The 15,830-nt window shown below is 33.6% G+C and overlaps 1 protein-coding gene across 2 annotated transcripts in view; it reads left to right on the top strand.

Annotated features, from left to right (window-relative positions):
• Nucleotides 1-15,830, top strand: part of LOC126893404 (SKI family transcriptional corepressor 1 homolog-B) — a 226,892-nt gene that overhangs the window by 93,482 nt on the left and 117,580 nt on the right. The gene's annotated exons all lie outside the window — the stretch shown is intronic.

Genomic DNA, 15,830 nt, shown 5'->3' with positions numbered 1-15,830 from the left:
CAAACCTGTTTGCTGGGATGGCTATTATCCTCAGCTCCAGAGGAAGGTCTCGATTATCCAACATTTTTTTCATTTATTATAAATGCTTGTCTTGCTATTTCAATGTGTGCCCTGATTTCTCTACTTTGGTCATTGTTTTCATTTACCCAAGTTCCCAGATATTTGTAGTTATTCACTCTTTCTAGTTGTTTTCACTCGATATATAATCTTCCTACTGTATGTTGCTTAGAAACTTGGTTTTCTTAAAGTTCATTTGTAGCCCATATTTTATACTGACTTGATGTAATCTGTTTACTAATCGTTGCAGTACTTCTAGACTGGTTGTTAAAATAGCGGTGTCGTCTGCGAATCTTCTGTTGTTCAAGATTTTTCCGTTAAGTTTCCAACTTTTGCTTTTTGATTCCAGTGCAGATTGACAATAACCCGTATATCTCGACTGTCCACATTATTTTCTTTTAACAGTTCTGGGAGTTTCTGATGTCGTACTCTATCAAAAGCCTTTTGATAATCTATAAAGAAGACATAGAGATCGTGGTTCATATTTAGCGTCTTTGCGCGGCGAGAACGTTAAAAGCTAACAGGGTCTCTCTCGTTCCTAGTCCTCCTCTGAATCCTAACTGGGTGTCATCTATATCTATATATTCTTTTATGATTTTGTATAGTCTTCCATGTATTATTTTGAGGAATATCTTAAGTATCTGGCTTATTAAGGAAATTGTTCTGTACTGGGAGCATTCTGTCGCATGTACTGATTTTGGTAGTATTACAAACGTGGACAGCAACCAATCTTGGGGCACTACTCCTCTTGTAACTAGCTTGGTTACTTACTTACTTACTTACTTAGTCCTAAGCCTTTCTACCTTTAGGCGTAGCTGATGGAGTTGAGTTTGGCATTGTAGTCTCCATGCTTTCCGATCTTGCGTTAGGTTTCTTGCACTTTCCAATGTCAATCCCTTCTTTTCGACTTCTTTCCTGATTTCATCTACCCACATAACTCCTGGTCTTCCTCTTTTGTTTTCCCTCTGCACTCTCGTTTCGAACACTCGTTTTGTAAGCTTCTCGTTCGACATTCTACACACGTGCCCGAACCATCTTAGTTGTCCCTCCACTATTTTTTCATTGATTGGTTCCAGTTTTAGGTTTTGTCTAATTGTTTCGTTTCGTATTTTGTCTATCCTCTTTCTGTTTGCTATTTTCCTCAGGAACCTCATTTCCATAGCATTGACTCTGGATTTTTGTCTCCCCGTCAATGTCCACGTCTCGCTGCTATACATGATTGTTCGTCTAACTACTGATTTAACGACTGCCGTTTTTACTTTCTCCGGTATCTCTTTTTTCCCCAAAAATGTTGTTTTCATAGCGTTAAATAAGCTTCCTGTTCGTCGCATTCTCTCGTTTATTTCCATGTCTTGTTTACCATTTGCTTCGATTATTACTCCTAGGTATTTAAAATATTCCACTTGCTCTAGTTGTTTCCCGTCTAATTCTATTGCGTGTGTCTTCCTCGTATTTGAAATTATCATTGTTTTTGTTTTCTCTGTATTAATTTTCATATTTATGTTTGATAGTTCTTCTTCTAGGATTTCAAGATTGTTCTGTAAGTTTTCTCCGTTTTCTGCTATCAACACCATGTCGTCTGCAAATAGTAGATCCGATAGTTGAGTCCGTTTCATTTGCCAGTATCCTAATGTTAGTTTTCTCATTCTTCTCTTGGCTTTCTTTATCGCTTCATCCAGTACCACTTACCACTGAGAATAGCAGTGGACTCAGCACGCATCCCTGTTTGACGCCTTGACTTATAGTAAATTCTCAGCAACAAGCAACAAGCTTATTTAACAGATCTAAAAGTATAATATGCAGTGTTTCTTCGTCAATGCATTTAATTATTTTAATGTTCTTTAATAAATATACCAATTACATTGGCCATTTTTTAGTTCATTGTAATAGCTATTTGTATAACAAGGGAGGAAAGTGCTACTTTTCCTCCCGAGAATGAAGTTTACTGCCCGACGCGTAGCGGAGGGCAGTAATCATTCAAGGGAGGAAAAGGCACTTTACTCCCATGTTATACATATGGTTTTTCCACCTTCCTCAAATAACAAGTAATTTTTTCATTTTTACTTAATTTATTTATGTAACTAACCAACAAAATTTATTAGAACTAAATCTAACAAGTAGGTACAATATAACTGTCAACTGTCAAATTATTAATGTAAACATTGTTAAATCAGAATAACAATTTACTGTTTTTTACCATTCTGCAAAATACAGAGTGTTTTTAAATAAACGTTAAAATGTACCTATAGATACTTACGTAATAGAAAATAGATATTGTACAGGGCGTCAATAAGTTATATTTCATGAATGAAATACCATGACGTCACTTTTACTTTTCCTCCCTAGGGAGGAAAAATATTTTCCTCCCTAGGGAGGAAAAGTACAACTTTGCTCCCTACAATCAGGTCCGGAAAAGTATACTTTCGATAGAGGTAGGTGGAAATAGCTATTTGTATAACAAGGGAGGAAAGTGCTACTTTTCCTCCCGAGAATGAAGTTTACTGCCCGACGCGTAGCGGAGGGCAGTAATCATTCAAGGGAGGAAAAGGCACTTTACTCCCATGTTATACATATGGTTTTTCCACCTTCCTCAAATAACAAGTAATTTTTTCATTTTTACTTAATTTATTTATGTAACTAACCAACAAAATTTATTAGAACTAAAACTAAGAAGTAGGTACAATATAACTGTCAACTGTCAAATATAAGTCAAATTATTAATGTAAACATTGTTAAATCAAAATAACAATTTACTGTTTTTTACCATTCTGTAAAATACAGAATGTTTTATAAATAAACGTTAAAATGTATAGATACTTACGTAATAGAAAATAGATATTGTACAGGGCGTCAATAAGTTATATTTCATGAATGAAATACCATGACGTCACTTTTACTTTTCCTCCCTAGGGAGGAAAAGTACAACTTTGCTACCTACAATCAGGTCCGGAAAAGTATACTTTCGGCAGAGGTAGGTGGAAAAAGTTTTTTTTTGTAAAAAGGAATATTTTACCTTGTTTTAATGGTTTGGTTTTTTTGCGTATCTAAAGTTTCTTGCAACGTCACTGAAACTCCCATGCATATCGCAGAATAACGTTCACGGCATTGGAAGTGGAAAAAGCAGCAAAATGAATTAAATGGGGCTACACGTTTATACAAGTAAAACAAAGTATATGAAGGTGACCAAGAGTAAGCAAGTATAGACCAGGACCCATCTGTAAAAATATTAGTACATTTGGACGTTGAGAGGTGACTCAAATTTTTTTGCAGAAATTGCTTGAAAATAAATCAAATAATAATATTTGAGTTATCCTCCCTCTCAAAAAGGTCTGGAACATTGTTTAAATAATCAAAATGTCAAAAAATTAAGGAAAAATTCGATTTTTTTCTTGGTTTTTTGATTATAACTTTAAAAGTATTCATTTCCGAGAAAAGTTGTACTAACATAACAGTTGCGTAATTAAATTTCCTACAATATAGAATTGGTTAAAAATTTAAGAAATAGTCACCCTTGCTGCAAAATAGCAATAATTGTGAAAAAACATACAAAAACAAGTATTCGTATTTTACGGTTTTCAACCATTTATACTACACTTAGGACCTTCATATTTCACCCTGAAAAACTTTATGATACAGTAAAACAATACTGTAAATTTCATTAAGATCGGTTCAATAGATTTTGCAAAATAAATTTTGAAATCCGGCTTTCGTAAAAAAAATTCATTTTTACAAAATGTTACAGGACTAAAAATAAAGCAGATAGCAAGTTGAAAATTTTTTTGCGTATAGAAGTGTACTGTACCTTTCATTTGCAATTTTGCAAAATTAAAATCGATTGACACCACAGCGCCAGGAATTTTTTTAAATAAACATTAATTATTGGTGTTACGCGCAGGACAGCGGATAGTTTGCTCTGATTGGGCATTCCAATGACCTTTGATAATGATTGACACATTTTAATTTTTATTACATTTCGATATAAATAAGTAAATTTGTTTATTGCAAAATAAAAACACCTACTCTATCCTTTGAAATAACACTTTTATTAGCAAAAACTTTCTTTGTTCATATATTTTAAATTAAATTAAAAAGTTTATTATTTTTAAACATATGCAATTGTTTAAACAATAGTTCACAAACAATAATAAAATTAGTTTGATTTTTGTGGAATTAAAATATTAAAATACAACAAAATATAGAGTAAGAAAATAATATATTATATAAAGATTGAAAGAAATTTTGTTGGAAATCAACTTGTGTGAATCGAACACCGCTGTCCTGCGCGTAGCACCAAAAATTATTGTTTATTTCAAAAATTTTCTGACGCCGTGGTAATTAATCGATTTTAATTTTGAAAATTGCAAATGAAAGGTACAGTACACTTCTATAAGTAAAAAAAAATCAACTTGTAAATCAAGTGTAGCATAATTGGTTGGAAAACGTAAAATGCGAATACTTGTTTTTGTATATTTTTTTCGCAATTATTGCTATGTTGCAACTAGGGTGACTATTTTTTAAAATTTTTAACCAATTCTATGTTGTAGGAAATTTAATTACGCAACTTTTATGTCAGTACAACTTTTCTCGGAAATGAATACTTTTTATAATCAATATAATAATTTTATAAACAATGAAGTTATAATCAAGAAACGAAGAAAAAAATCGAATTTTTCCTTCAATTTTTGACATTTTGATTATTTAAACAATGTTCCGAACCTTTTTGAGAGGGAGGATAACTCAAATATTATTATTTGATTTATTTTCAAGCAATTTCTGTAAAATAATTTGAGTCACCTCTCAACGCCCATCTCAAAACAGATGCGCCCTGGACTAGTAGCAAAACCTGAAGATATAACGATTGGAACTTATACTTTCGAAGGAGTACGTGAGTTCATATACCTACCTTGGCCCACAAATAAACCATAGTAACACAATAACGTATATAAAAAAGATCAAGGCAGGTTTTGTTTATATTTGATTCAGAGTTGGACCACCATCTCCATATAGCTATTTCAGCATCCTTATGCCTCATCGGTGAAGCTCAGAAGTCTCAACTCTGAAGGAAATACAAACAATACAGATACAAAGTTTAACACTTTTTAAACAATTAGAATAATTGAAATAAAAATACAATAAACAATATTTTAAATCTAAGACTTTTCGTTAATAAACTGCTTTCTGGCTGCATCCCGTATCTCCGGATATTACAATATATAATCACAAGAGACGACGAAAGTAGGAGAAAGCAAATAGAGGACGCTTAGGCCACGCATTTACCTTCCCTTCGTCAAGGAAAAGGACCGAAAGACAGTTTCTAAATACTCAAACTGAGTAAAACTGAAAAAGATAAAAAAGGTCAAGGCAGGTTTTGTTTATATTTGATTCAGAGTTGGACCACCATCTCCATATAGCTATTTCAGCATCCTTATGCCTCATCGGTGGTCGGTGAAGCTCAGAAGTCTCAACTCTGAAGCAAATACAAACAATTCTGCCAATTTAAGGCAAACCATCGCAATGCAATAACGTATATATCTGTATGGCTATATGGTATATGTATATTATGAATGAATGGATGACAGAGGAGATTCTATGTATGATGGAAGACAGAAGAAAGGCTAAAGATAATAAAAATAACTACAACAAAATAAATAAAGAAATAAGAAGGGCTATTAAAATAGCAAAAGAAAATTGGTTAAGCTCGAAATGTACAGAGATAGAGTCATTACAACAAAAACATGATTGGTTTAACCTCCATAAAAAGATCAAAGAAGCTGCAGGCTTATATATCTAAACACAAGAACACTGGACTTCTGACAGATAATCAGGGAAACATAGTATTAGAAATAGAGCAAAAAAGGGATATTTGGATTAAATACGTGGAAAAAACTTTTCAAGATATACGAAGTAACACTGGAATCACAATAAACACCAATTGCGAATCTGGACCTCCACTTACGTTCCAAGAAGTAAAGTATGCCATCAAAAGTACCAAAGATGTCAAAGCAGTAGGCCCTGATAATTTTCATTCCGAATTCTTAAAACTTGTGCACTACGATGGCATAAAATGGTTGACAAATATATTTAACAATATATATAACGCAGGCATATACTTCCCCAAAAATGGCTAGAATAAACTTTTAAATATAAATCTTCCAAAAAAACCCAATGCGAGAAAGTGCGAAGACTATAGAAATATAAGACTTATGAGCCATTTACTCAGCGGCGTGCGGTGACTTTTTCGAAAAGGGAAGCGATTCAATAAGGATATAAAAATATTTTCTTAAGGGTCGAGGGTCGAGCCACTTCCCCCCTGATAACACTCTGATGCGCAGGGGCTCTCTATCAGCAAAGTACTTATGTGAGACGTCCTGGGTACAAGGACTCACACACTAAATCCGTGACGCGTGAATGCGTGAGGCACTCTATTCCCGCTAATTCTAGTGACTAGTGACCTATCATTGATCTGTATTGCTAGCTCGGGCCTTGAGTCCTCGCGCCGATCTTGGTTTTCTAAAGAAGAATCCTATTTAAAAAAAATTTTATACTTCGAGGCATTTTCCACAACACAAAACTTTCACTAAAATGACACTTATTTATACTCGAGGTCTATTCTCCTATCAACTTCTGATAATTGTTGAATGCAGTCTTTTTCAATGGATAATAGGGCGAATTTTCAAAGTCTGTCTTCGCTTGTTGAATTTCTTTTAAACTCTTAATTTGAAACTTTAATGCATCTTAATACTGCAAAACTTCGTTCAACTGATGCACTTGTGGCTGGGATAGTTAGTACTAATTCACACAACTTGACCACTTCACACAGTGACTTGTTTAAACCAGTCGTTATACAGAAATCCCAGATTTCTGGGTATTTCTTTATCATTAATGTCAGTTGTTTCATAAATGACACTAAACTGAGAATGCAAAGCTGGGATATCAAAAAATTTTCATTATTTAATCGTAGTGAAATAAATTCCTCTGTGGGAAATTTTGATGAATTATAATTAGAAATATTAAGATTATATATAATTCTACAAATTCTAAATCGTTAAAATTTTGAAAGCTAGAATTCATTTGTTGTAGAATATTATCAAAAGGTCTCTTTGTTTCCTCTGTTTTCTCTGTCTCTCTGTGTCCGAAATTATCAATCTTCATTATTTTTCTTTCATGTTCAAACTGCTCTCGTTTTTTTAATTATCGTATTAATAAAGTCATCAATTTGTCTTATACAAAATACAATACCATTTTATTTGTGTAAAATGTCAAATAAAAGATCAGTAAAAGGAAAAATCTCTGCACAAAATTTAAATCGAAATATTCTTTAAGCGAATGTATGTACAGTGGAACCCCGATAAGTCGACCCCCGATAACTCGAAAGTCCGGCTAACCCGGACCGATTTTCATCAGACAAAACAAAAATTTTTTCATTTCAACTGAGTTTTTTACCAAGAAATAAACAATACTCTATACAACTGTATGTAATTTAAATGTACTGTGCATATGGATTTCATGTTTTGGCATTTATAATGGAGTTTATCTCTAAGTATACCGTATTTTAATAATTTTTACCATATTCTCCGGCTAACCCGGATTTTCGATAACCCGGATCGGCCGATGTCCCGATTAATCCGACTTATCGAGGTTCCACTGTAATACCTACTAAGCACCCCTTAGCAGCAGTAACAGTCGGGGCATCTCACTTTCGGGAAGGCGATAGGACGAGCGCTTTCAGAGTACTAAAATTCGCGCGACTAGTGGGTGCGGTCATTGAACCCTGGCCAATTTTTAAACTGGACAACTGCATGACAAGCGGTGATTTTGAGATGCGCTTCTGTCAGGAGTGGACCGAATAGTTGAATTGTATGCATATTGAGTTCGTTCGTACGCGATTAATTTTTAATATTTTTCAATGTTATTGCCTAGATTCTAGATAATATGTAGATTACTTGGATTAGGGAAAAATTTTTGATTATTAAATATTAATTAATAATATATTTTCTTATATCGAAGTATAAATAGGGAAGCGGTGCTTCCCCCGCTTCCATGGACTGCACGCCTCTGCATTTACTTAAAACATTTCTAAAGGTCATTCACAAAAGAATATATACAAAGTGCGAGGAACAACTAACAAGAACACAATTAGGATTTCGTGATGCTCTGGGAACTTTTGCTGTACAAGTGCTCTTTCAGAGATACAGGGATGTAACTTGTGATATATACGTATGCTTCATAGATTACCAGAAAGCATTTGACCGAGTAAAACATGACAAATTAATAACTCTAATGCAAGAAATTGGAATTGACAACAAAGATCTGAGAATTATCAGAAACATTTATTACAATCAAACGGCCAAAATCAAAATAGAAGACCAGTTGACTGATAAAATTGCAATAGAACGAGGAGTACGACAGGGCTGTATTTTACCTCCACTACTATTCAATATTTACTCTGAATGGGTATTTAAGGAAGCTTTAGACGGTTGTGCGAAGGGAGTATTAATAAATGGTGAATGGTTGAATAACATTAGATATGCAGATGACACCATAGTTTTTGCCGATAATCTGAATGATTTACAGATATTAACAAATCGTATAACAGAAGTCAGCAACAGATACGGACTAGCGCTAAACATAAAGAAGACTAAATTTATGACAATTAGTAAAAAACCAATACTAAACGCTCAACTTACAATCAACCAACAGAGTATCGAAAGAGTTGAGCAATATACATATCTGGGCACGAATTTAAATAGCCAATGGGACCACTCAACAGAAATTAAACAGCGAAGAATAAAAGCGAAAGCAGCATACGTTAGAATGAGACCCATTTTCAACAGTCGAGACATATCATTAAAAACAAAATACCGTATGTTGAAATGCTACATATTCACAGTTCTGCTCTACGGAATGCGTAGACACTAACTGCTGCATCTATGAATCGGCTCGAAGCTTTCGAAATGTGGTGTTATAGGCGCATCTTACGTATATCCTTGGTTGACCGAATTACTAATGTGGAAATCCTGCGTAGAATGGGGAAAGAGTGTGAAATTCTCATAACCATCAAAACAAAACAAAAATAGAATATCTAGGACATGCAATGAGAAATCAAGAACGTTACGGCCTTCTCCAACTGATTCTCCAAGGAAAGGTAAATGGTAAAAGAGGACCGGGAAGAAGACGCATTTCCTGGCTTCAAAATTTACGAAAGTGGTATAACACGACTACCACTGAACTGTTCCGCGCTGCGGTAAACAAAGTCAAGATAGCCATGATGATCGCCAACATCCGGAACGGATAGGCACTTTAAGAAGAAGATCTGTATGGCAGTGTGGGAGTGAGGAATAGAGGCAAGCCCAGGGCACGATATAAGGACCAGGTGGAAGACGACTTACACATGTTAAGAGTACGCGATTGGAAAACCAAGGAGTAGAATAAGAAGGAATGGAAGCTGAATCTAGAACAGGCCAAGACTCGTCCGTGTTGTAGAGCCCATGATGATGATGATTACTTACTTCCAGGTTTTCACTGATCTGATGGGACCGAAAACTGGTCTGATAGTGCTGAATAGAGTTGCACAAGTTTGACTTGAATGTTTGAACTTGACTTGAGTTTGACTTAATTTCAAGTCAAACTCAAGTCAATCCTTCTGACAAATATTTCAAGTCAAGTCAAACTGGTAAATCGTACAGGTTTGAAAATTCAAACTGTTTGTCAAACTAGTTTGAAAGAGTTTGACTAATAATTTATTTAGTAGATATACTTTTTTTTTTCGAGATAGACATGTTAGTTGCCAATTAAGATAAGAAAATTAATAATACAATGAGTGTAACATAAAAGTCAAAATTTTCAATGTGTTTTAATTTAAAACTTTTAAATGTAGATATTTATTTTTTTCGAATCCTGAGAAAACTAATAAGTATTTTTGAAAAATTTAAACGCAGAATGAAAGATTACGTTATTACCGAGGGCCGAATGGAAAGTCTCTTAGAATAAATAAAAAGTTTCTTTTGAATGAAATATTTGCAATTAATAATAACACTAAATTTTCCTTTTTATGTTCACCCCTGTATCTTATTAAAATAAACATTATAGAAGTTTTCAAGGATGTTCGTCCCTCAGAAATAATGTAATCTTTCATGCTGCGTTTAAATTTTTTTTAAATTCTTATTAGGTTCCTAGGATTTGAAAAAAATTAATACATTTAAAATACATTGAACATTTTGATAAGCGACATGTTACGCCTATGGCGTTAAGGGTTACAATAAAATAAGACTATTTGGTTTTTCAATGGACAATGGATAGCTCAAAATAAAATTATTTGGAATATTTATGACTTTCTTTTATTAAAAAAGGCATTTATTTATCTTAGGGCCAGTTCGAAAAAACATGTGGTACCAAGCTGATAGTGCACTCGAAAATATGTACCACAATACAAAATTTAGTATTGTTGTATATTCGTTGGTATTTCTTTAAAATTCAAAACTAACCATAGGGTTATTAGACCTGGATCCCGCGTACCAAAAAAAGTTAATTAATAGAAAGCTGAAAATTTGTTAATAGCTTAACGGTGTCTAGTCGGACAAACTTTGATGTACGGGAACACTGGAACAGGGGAAGTTTTAATTGTGGAACAGTTTAAAAATTTGGAACGCCAGATTACGAAAACGTCCCATGTATTTTGTCGGTCAGAACATCCAATTGATTTGTTACCCTTTCATTAAACTCTCATGCAAAAATCAGTCTGCTATTACTAACCAACATAATTCCTGTCATTTGACATGTTCTTCGTGTTCCACTCATTAAAATGCCCAGTTGGTGATAGACACCAGTCTGATTTTTGCATGAGAGTTTAATGAAATGGTAACAAATAAATTGGAAGTTCTGTCCGACAAAATACATCGAACGTTTACGTAGTCTGACGTTCCAAATTTTTAACCTTTTCCACAATTAAAACTTCTTCTATTTCAGTGTTCCCATACGTCAAAGTTTGTCTGACTAGACACCGGTAAGCTATTAACAAATTTTCAGCTTGCTATTAATCAACTTTTTTTTGGTACGCGGGATCCAGGTCTATATGGTTTTATATCTACAACTACAATTTAAATTTTTTTCGGATACAGGCTACATATGTTGGGTTTAAATTTTAAAAAAATTAGTGTATAAATAATATGCATTAAGCTTTCTTAATAATTATCCTAACTGGCGTGTTTATTGGGTTTTATTTGTCTGTCTGCGGTTTAAATATCGTATCAGCCAATACATTTCTATGTTTATTGAAATTTGTCAAAAAAAATATTTTGGACCTTGTTGGGAGGGGGGAGGGGAATTTCCCCTTCCCCACCCCTCGTTGATCCGCCACTGAACAAATAAAGGCGTAGGCGGTCTCATTTAAAATAGAAAATAAACATTTCTTCTTCTTCTTCTTCTTTTTATATAGACATTACTCTGCCTGTTTTTCAATGTGCCTCCAGTAAGTTGTCATTCCACCTTTTTCGTGGTCTTCCCACTGATCGTCTTCCTATTGGGGAACCGTCTCTCGCCGTCCTTACTACTCTATTTGTTGTCATTCGGCTTATGTGGTCGTTCCATTCTACTCTTCTGCTTTTCACCCAGTTATCCAGTTGTCCACCTTGTATCTCCTTCGTATATCTGCACTGCTAGCTCTATCCCACAGCGTCTTACCATCGATTTTTCGCAATGTTTTCATCTCTCCTGTTTCTAGCATTATTTTTATCCTCTCTGTATCAGGTCGTGTTTCTGCCGCTTATGCCATTATTGGTCTGATGACTGTTTTGTAAATTCTGCCTTTCACTTCTGTTCCGATGTTTTTATTTCTCCATATTGTTTCATTCAGGCAACCTGTGGCTCTGTTTGCTTTATTCACCTGATCTTCCACTTCTGTTTCGAGCTTTCCGTAGCTGCATAGTGTGATGCCTAGACGTAAAGGCAAGCTCCACGACTCCATGACTTGTTCTATTATTTGACCCTCCAGCTCTAATTTACACCTAATTAGATCTGCTGTTATATGCTTTTTTTGGGGAAATTAACATGTTAAATTTTCTAGCGGTTGTATTAAACTCGTGCAGCATACGTTGTAAATCATCTTCACTTTGAGAGATTAGTATTGCGTCGTCTGCATAGCAGATTATTTTAAGTTGTTTTTCTCCCATTTGGTATCCTTTTTTTGTTCTTACTTTTTTCATTATCTCGTCCATGATCAGGTTTAACAACAGAGGACTCAGGGAATCTCCCTGTCTTATCCCATTGCCAGCTTCAATTGGGTCAGTTAGTTCTTCATCTACATTATTTTTATTGTGTTGTTCTGGTAGATATTTTCGATCGTTTTAATTATTCCTAGAGGTACCTCTCTTGCGTGCAATAAATGGTCCTTTAATTTGACCCTGTCAAATGCGTTCTTAAGGTCCACGAAAAATAAGTATACCGGTTTGTTGTATTCTAACGATTTTTCTTGAATCTGCCTCATTATAAATATAGCGTCGGTGCGTGATCTTCCCTACTAAAACCTTGTTGTTCTTCGTTGTTAAAAATAAAACACGTTGCGTAATATTCAAACTTTTCAAACTGTTTGAAGATGTTTGAATGCAAGTCAAACCTAAAGATATCGAAATAAAGTCAAGTCAAACTTTTTTATACAAAAAGTTTGATTTTCAAGTCAAGTCGAGTTTGTTGAGTAAAATCAAACTAGTTTGACTTGATGCATCTCTAGTGCTGAAAACGTTTTGAAAATCTGTAATCCTTTGTATGTTTTCATTATTTTAATGTTCTTTCTTCCAATTACATTGGAAGTTTTTTACTTCACTGCAAAAAACAATATTTTACCCTGTTTTAAATGGTTTTGTTTTTTGCATATCTAAAGTTTTTTTGCAACGTCCCTGGAACCCCCGTGCATATCGCAGAATGACGTGTAATTTTTACGGTTATTGAACGTAGTAGTAAAAGTTAACAAGAATAAAATGTCTAGGTGTAACTATAAAAGGCAAGCAGCGAAGTTAGATGCCTGAAGAATTTCCATATTATGAAATCTGGGCGCCATTATTTTTAGGGGAAACGAGCCAAGACTAACACTTAAGTTGTTTTGAAATGACCCTGTTATCTTGTAAGTGTACGTGTCTTGTTTAGCGATATAAAAAAGCAATCATGTACAAAATCAGCGACGGTATCGACTGTTTGTATGTTTCCACAGGGACACATTTGTTCTCTACCGGTTGTTGTCAATTCCCCCAAGAACAAGAACTCATTTAACTTAGAATGTTTATTTATTTTATTAGCAGCACAACTAATGTGAATTATTTCACTTTTTCAATTTTAAACTCAACTTTTCTACTTTAACTTTAAATTTCACGTACCAAAAAACTTTCCTACGATTCAAACTAAACAGTTCGACTTTAAAATACATCAAGAAAGTTTCTTTTCATTTATTGCAGGGCTATAACACTTCCTTCTTTTTCAATTCTTTTTTAATCAATAATTTGACGGAGGAAAATGATTTCATATATGATGAAATTGATCTGTGTGTATGTGTGTGTGTGTAATGACATCAGACAGAAGTCTTTTTGCACAGAATTAAATACAAAGGGCCTAGCCGGGTAAGATGGTGAAAAGTGCCCCCAACTCAATTTAAATTCCATATAGGTCACTTTTTAGCACATATAGAGGAACTCACTTTATAAAATTTTTAGCCCCCTAGGTGGTCACGTGACCCCCCTAGGGCCTAATTATACTTTTTATGTTTTTATTTTTTATCTCAGCCGCGTCAAGAGCTAGCCAAAAACTTTATTTAAAAAAGTTGTAAGTTTAAAAAAGATCTATGTGAAAAAGAATTTTAAATTTTTTTGCGGGAAATTCGAATTTTTAGAACAATTTTAAACTTTTAAATAACTCTGAAAAAAAAACTAAGACACTCGTTTTTACGAAAATCAATTATAATGTGTATTTTTGCACAATCTTTCACCCTGAATTTTTTTAGATTTTTAAAATTGGTGAAACGTACCTTTAAAAATAAAAAACCGCATTTTTTCGGTTTTTTTTTTTCGTTTTTTGATACAATTTTATAAATATTTTTCAAAAAAGGTAACACCGTCACTAGAATAGGTAAAAAAATGAAAAATAATTGGGGTTTGCTTAATAAAATTTTTTTGTAACGCCATCCATTTTCAAGATACAGGGCGTTGAAGAAAACAAAATTTTACACATTTTTTACGATTTTGCCGAAACTACTAGCAACATTGCAATAAAATTTGGCAGTTTTTAAGAGGTAGTTATTGTGCATTTTTTGACATACAATTAAGAATTGTATATTCATCATTGGCGCGCATACGGGTAATGGTCTGAACTTTTTAAAGAAAAAAAGATGGTACGCCACTGAAATATTTCAAATTAACAATCATTTTTGAATTCCTCGTTCCATTTTTGACAAAAAATCTATCTTCCAATTTTTTCATACGACGCGCCGTTTTGTTACAAAAAATAAAATATCTTAACGCTTATAGAGTATTCGAATTAATTTTTATAATGGATGTACGAGTTTATGTATGAACATGTACATAGATGTAGAAACTACTAGAAGTTCGAATGCTTTGTAAGGGTTAAGATCTTTTATTTTTTGAATAAAAATGGCGCGTCGTATGAAAAAATAAGAAGATAGATTTTTTGTCACAAATTGAACGAGGAATTCAAAAACGATTGTTAATTTGAAATACGTCAGTGGCGTACTATCTTTATTCTTTAAAAAGTTCAGACCATTACCCCTATGCGCGCCAATGATGAATATCAAATTCTTAATTGTATGTCAAAACATGCACAATAACTACCTCTTAAAACACGCCAAGTTTTATTACAATTTTGCCAGTAGTTTCAGCAAAATCGTAAAAAATGTGTAAAATTTTGTTTTCTTCAACGCCCTGTATCTTGAAAATGGATGGCATTACAAAACAATTTTATAAAGCAAACCCCAATTATTTTTTAGTTTTTTACCTATTCTAGTGACGGCGTTACCTTTTTTGAAAAATATGTATAAAATTGTATCAAAAAACGAAAAAAAACCGAAAAATGCGGTTTTTTATTTTTAAAGGTACGTTTCACCAATTTTAAGAATCTGAAAAAATTCAGGGTGAAATATTGTGCAAAAATACACGTTATAATTGATTTTCGTAAAAACGAGTGTCTTAGTTTTTTTTTCAGAGTTATTTAAAATTTTAAAATTGCTCTAAAAATTCGAATTTCCCGCCAAAAAATAAAAAAAAATTTCATATAGATCTTTTTGAAACTTACAACTTTTTTAAATAAAGTTTTTGGCTAGCTCTTGATGCGGCTGAGATAAAAAATAAAAACATAAAAAGCCTAATTAGGCTCTAGGGGGGTCACGTGACCACCTAGGGGGCTAAAAATTTCAGAAAGTGAGTTCCTCTATATGTGCTAAAAAGTGCCCTATATGGAATTTAAATTGAGTTGGGGGCACTTTTCACCATCTTACCCGGCTAGGCCCTTTGCAACAAAATTTAACGAATAAATCGTAAAACTTCTATGCCAGGAAAGAGGATGTAACAACAGATACCTTGTTTGCTTTGAGACATTTGATAGAAAAATACGGCTAGAAGAAGACATAGCTACAATGGATATTTATAGATCTTGAGAAGGCGTACGACACAATTCCTAGACAAGAGCTGTGGAGATGTATAAGAGAGAAATGGGTTCCCGAGAAGTACGTAAGGAAGGAAACGTACACCAAAGTAAAGCCTTGTGTCGAATTGACCGAA

Source organism: Diabrotica virgifera, chromosome 10, assembly GCF_917563875.1.
Source record: "Diabrotica virgifera virgifera chromosome 10, PGI_DIABVI_V3a".
In the NCBI taxonomy this organism is placed as follows: domain Eukaryota; kingdom Metazoa; phylum Arthropoda; class Insecta; order Coleoptera; family Chrysomelidae; genus Diabrotica; species Diabrotica virgifera.
The sequence above is the reverse complement of the archived record's forward strand: the minus strand, read 5'-3'. Positions and strand labels throughout refer to the sequence as shown.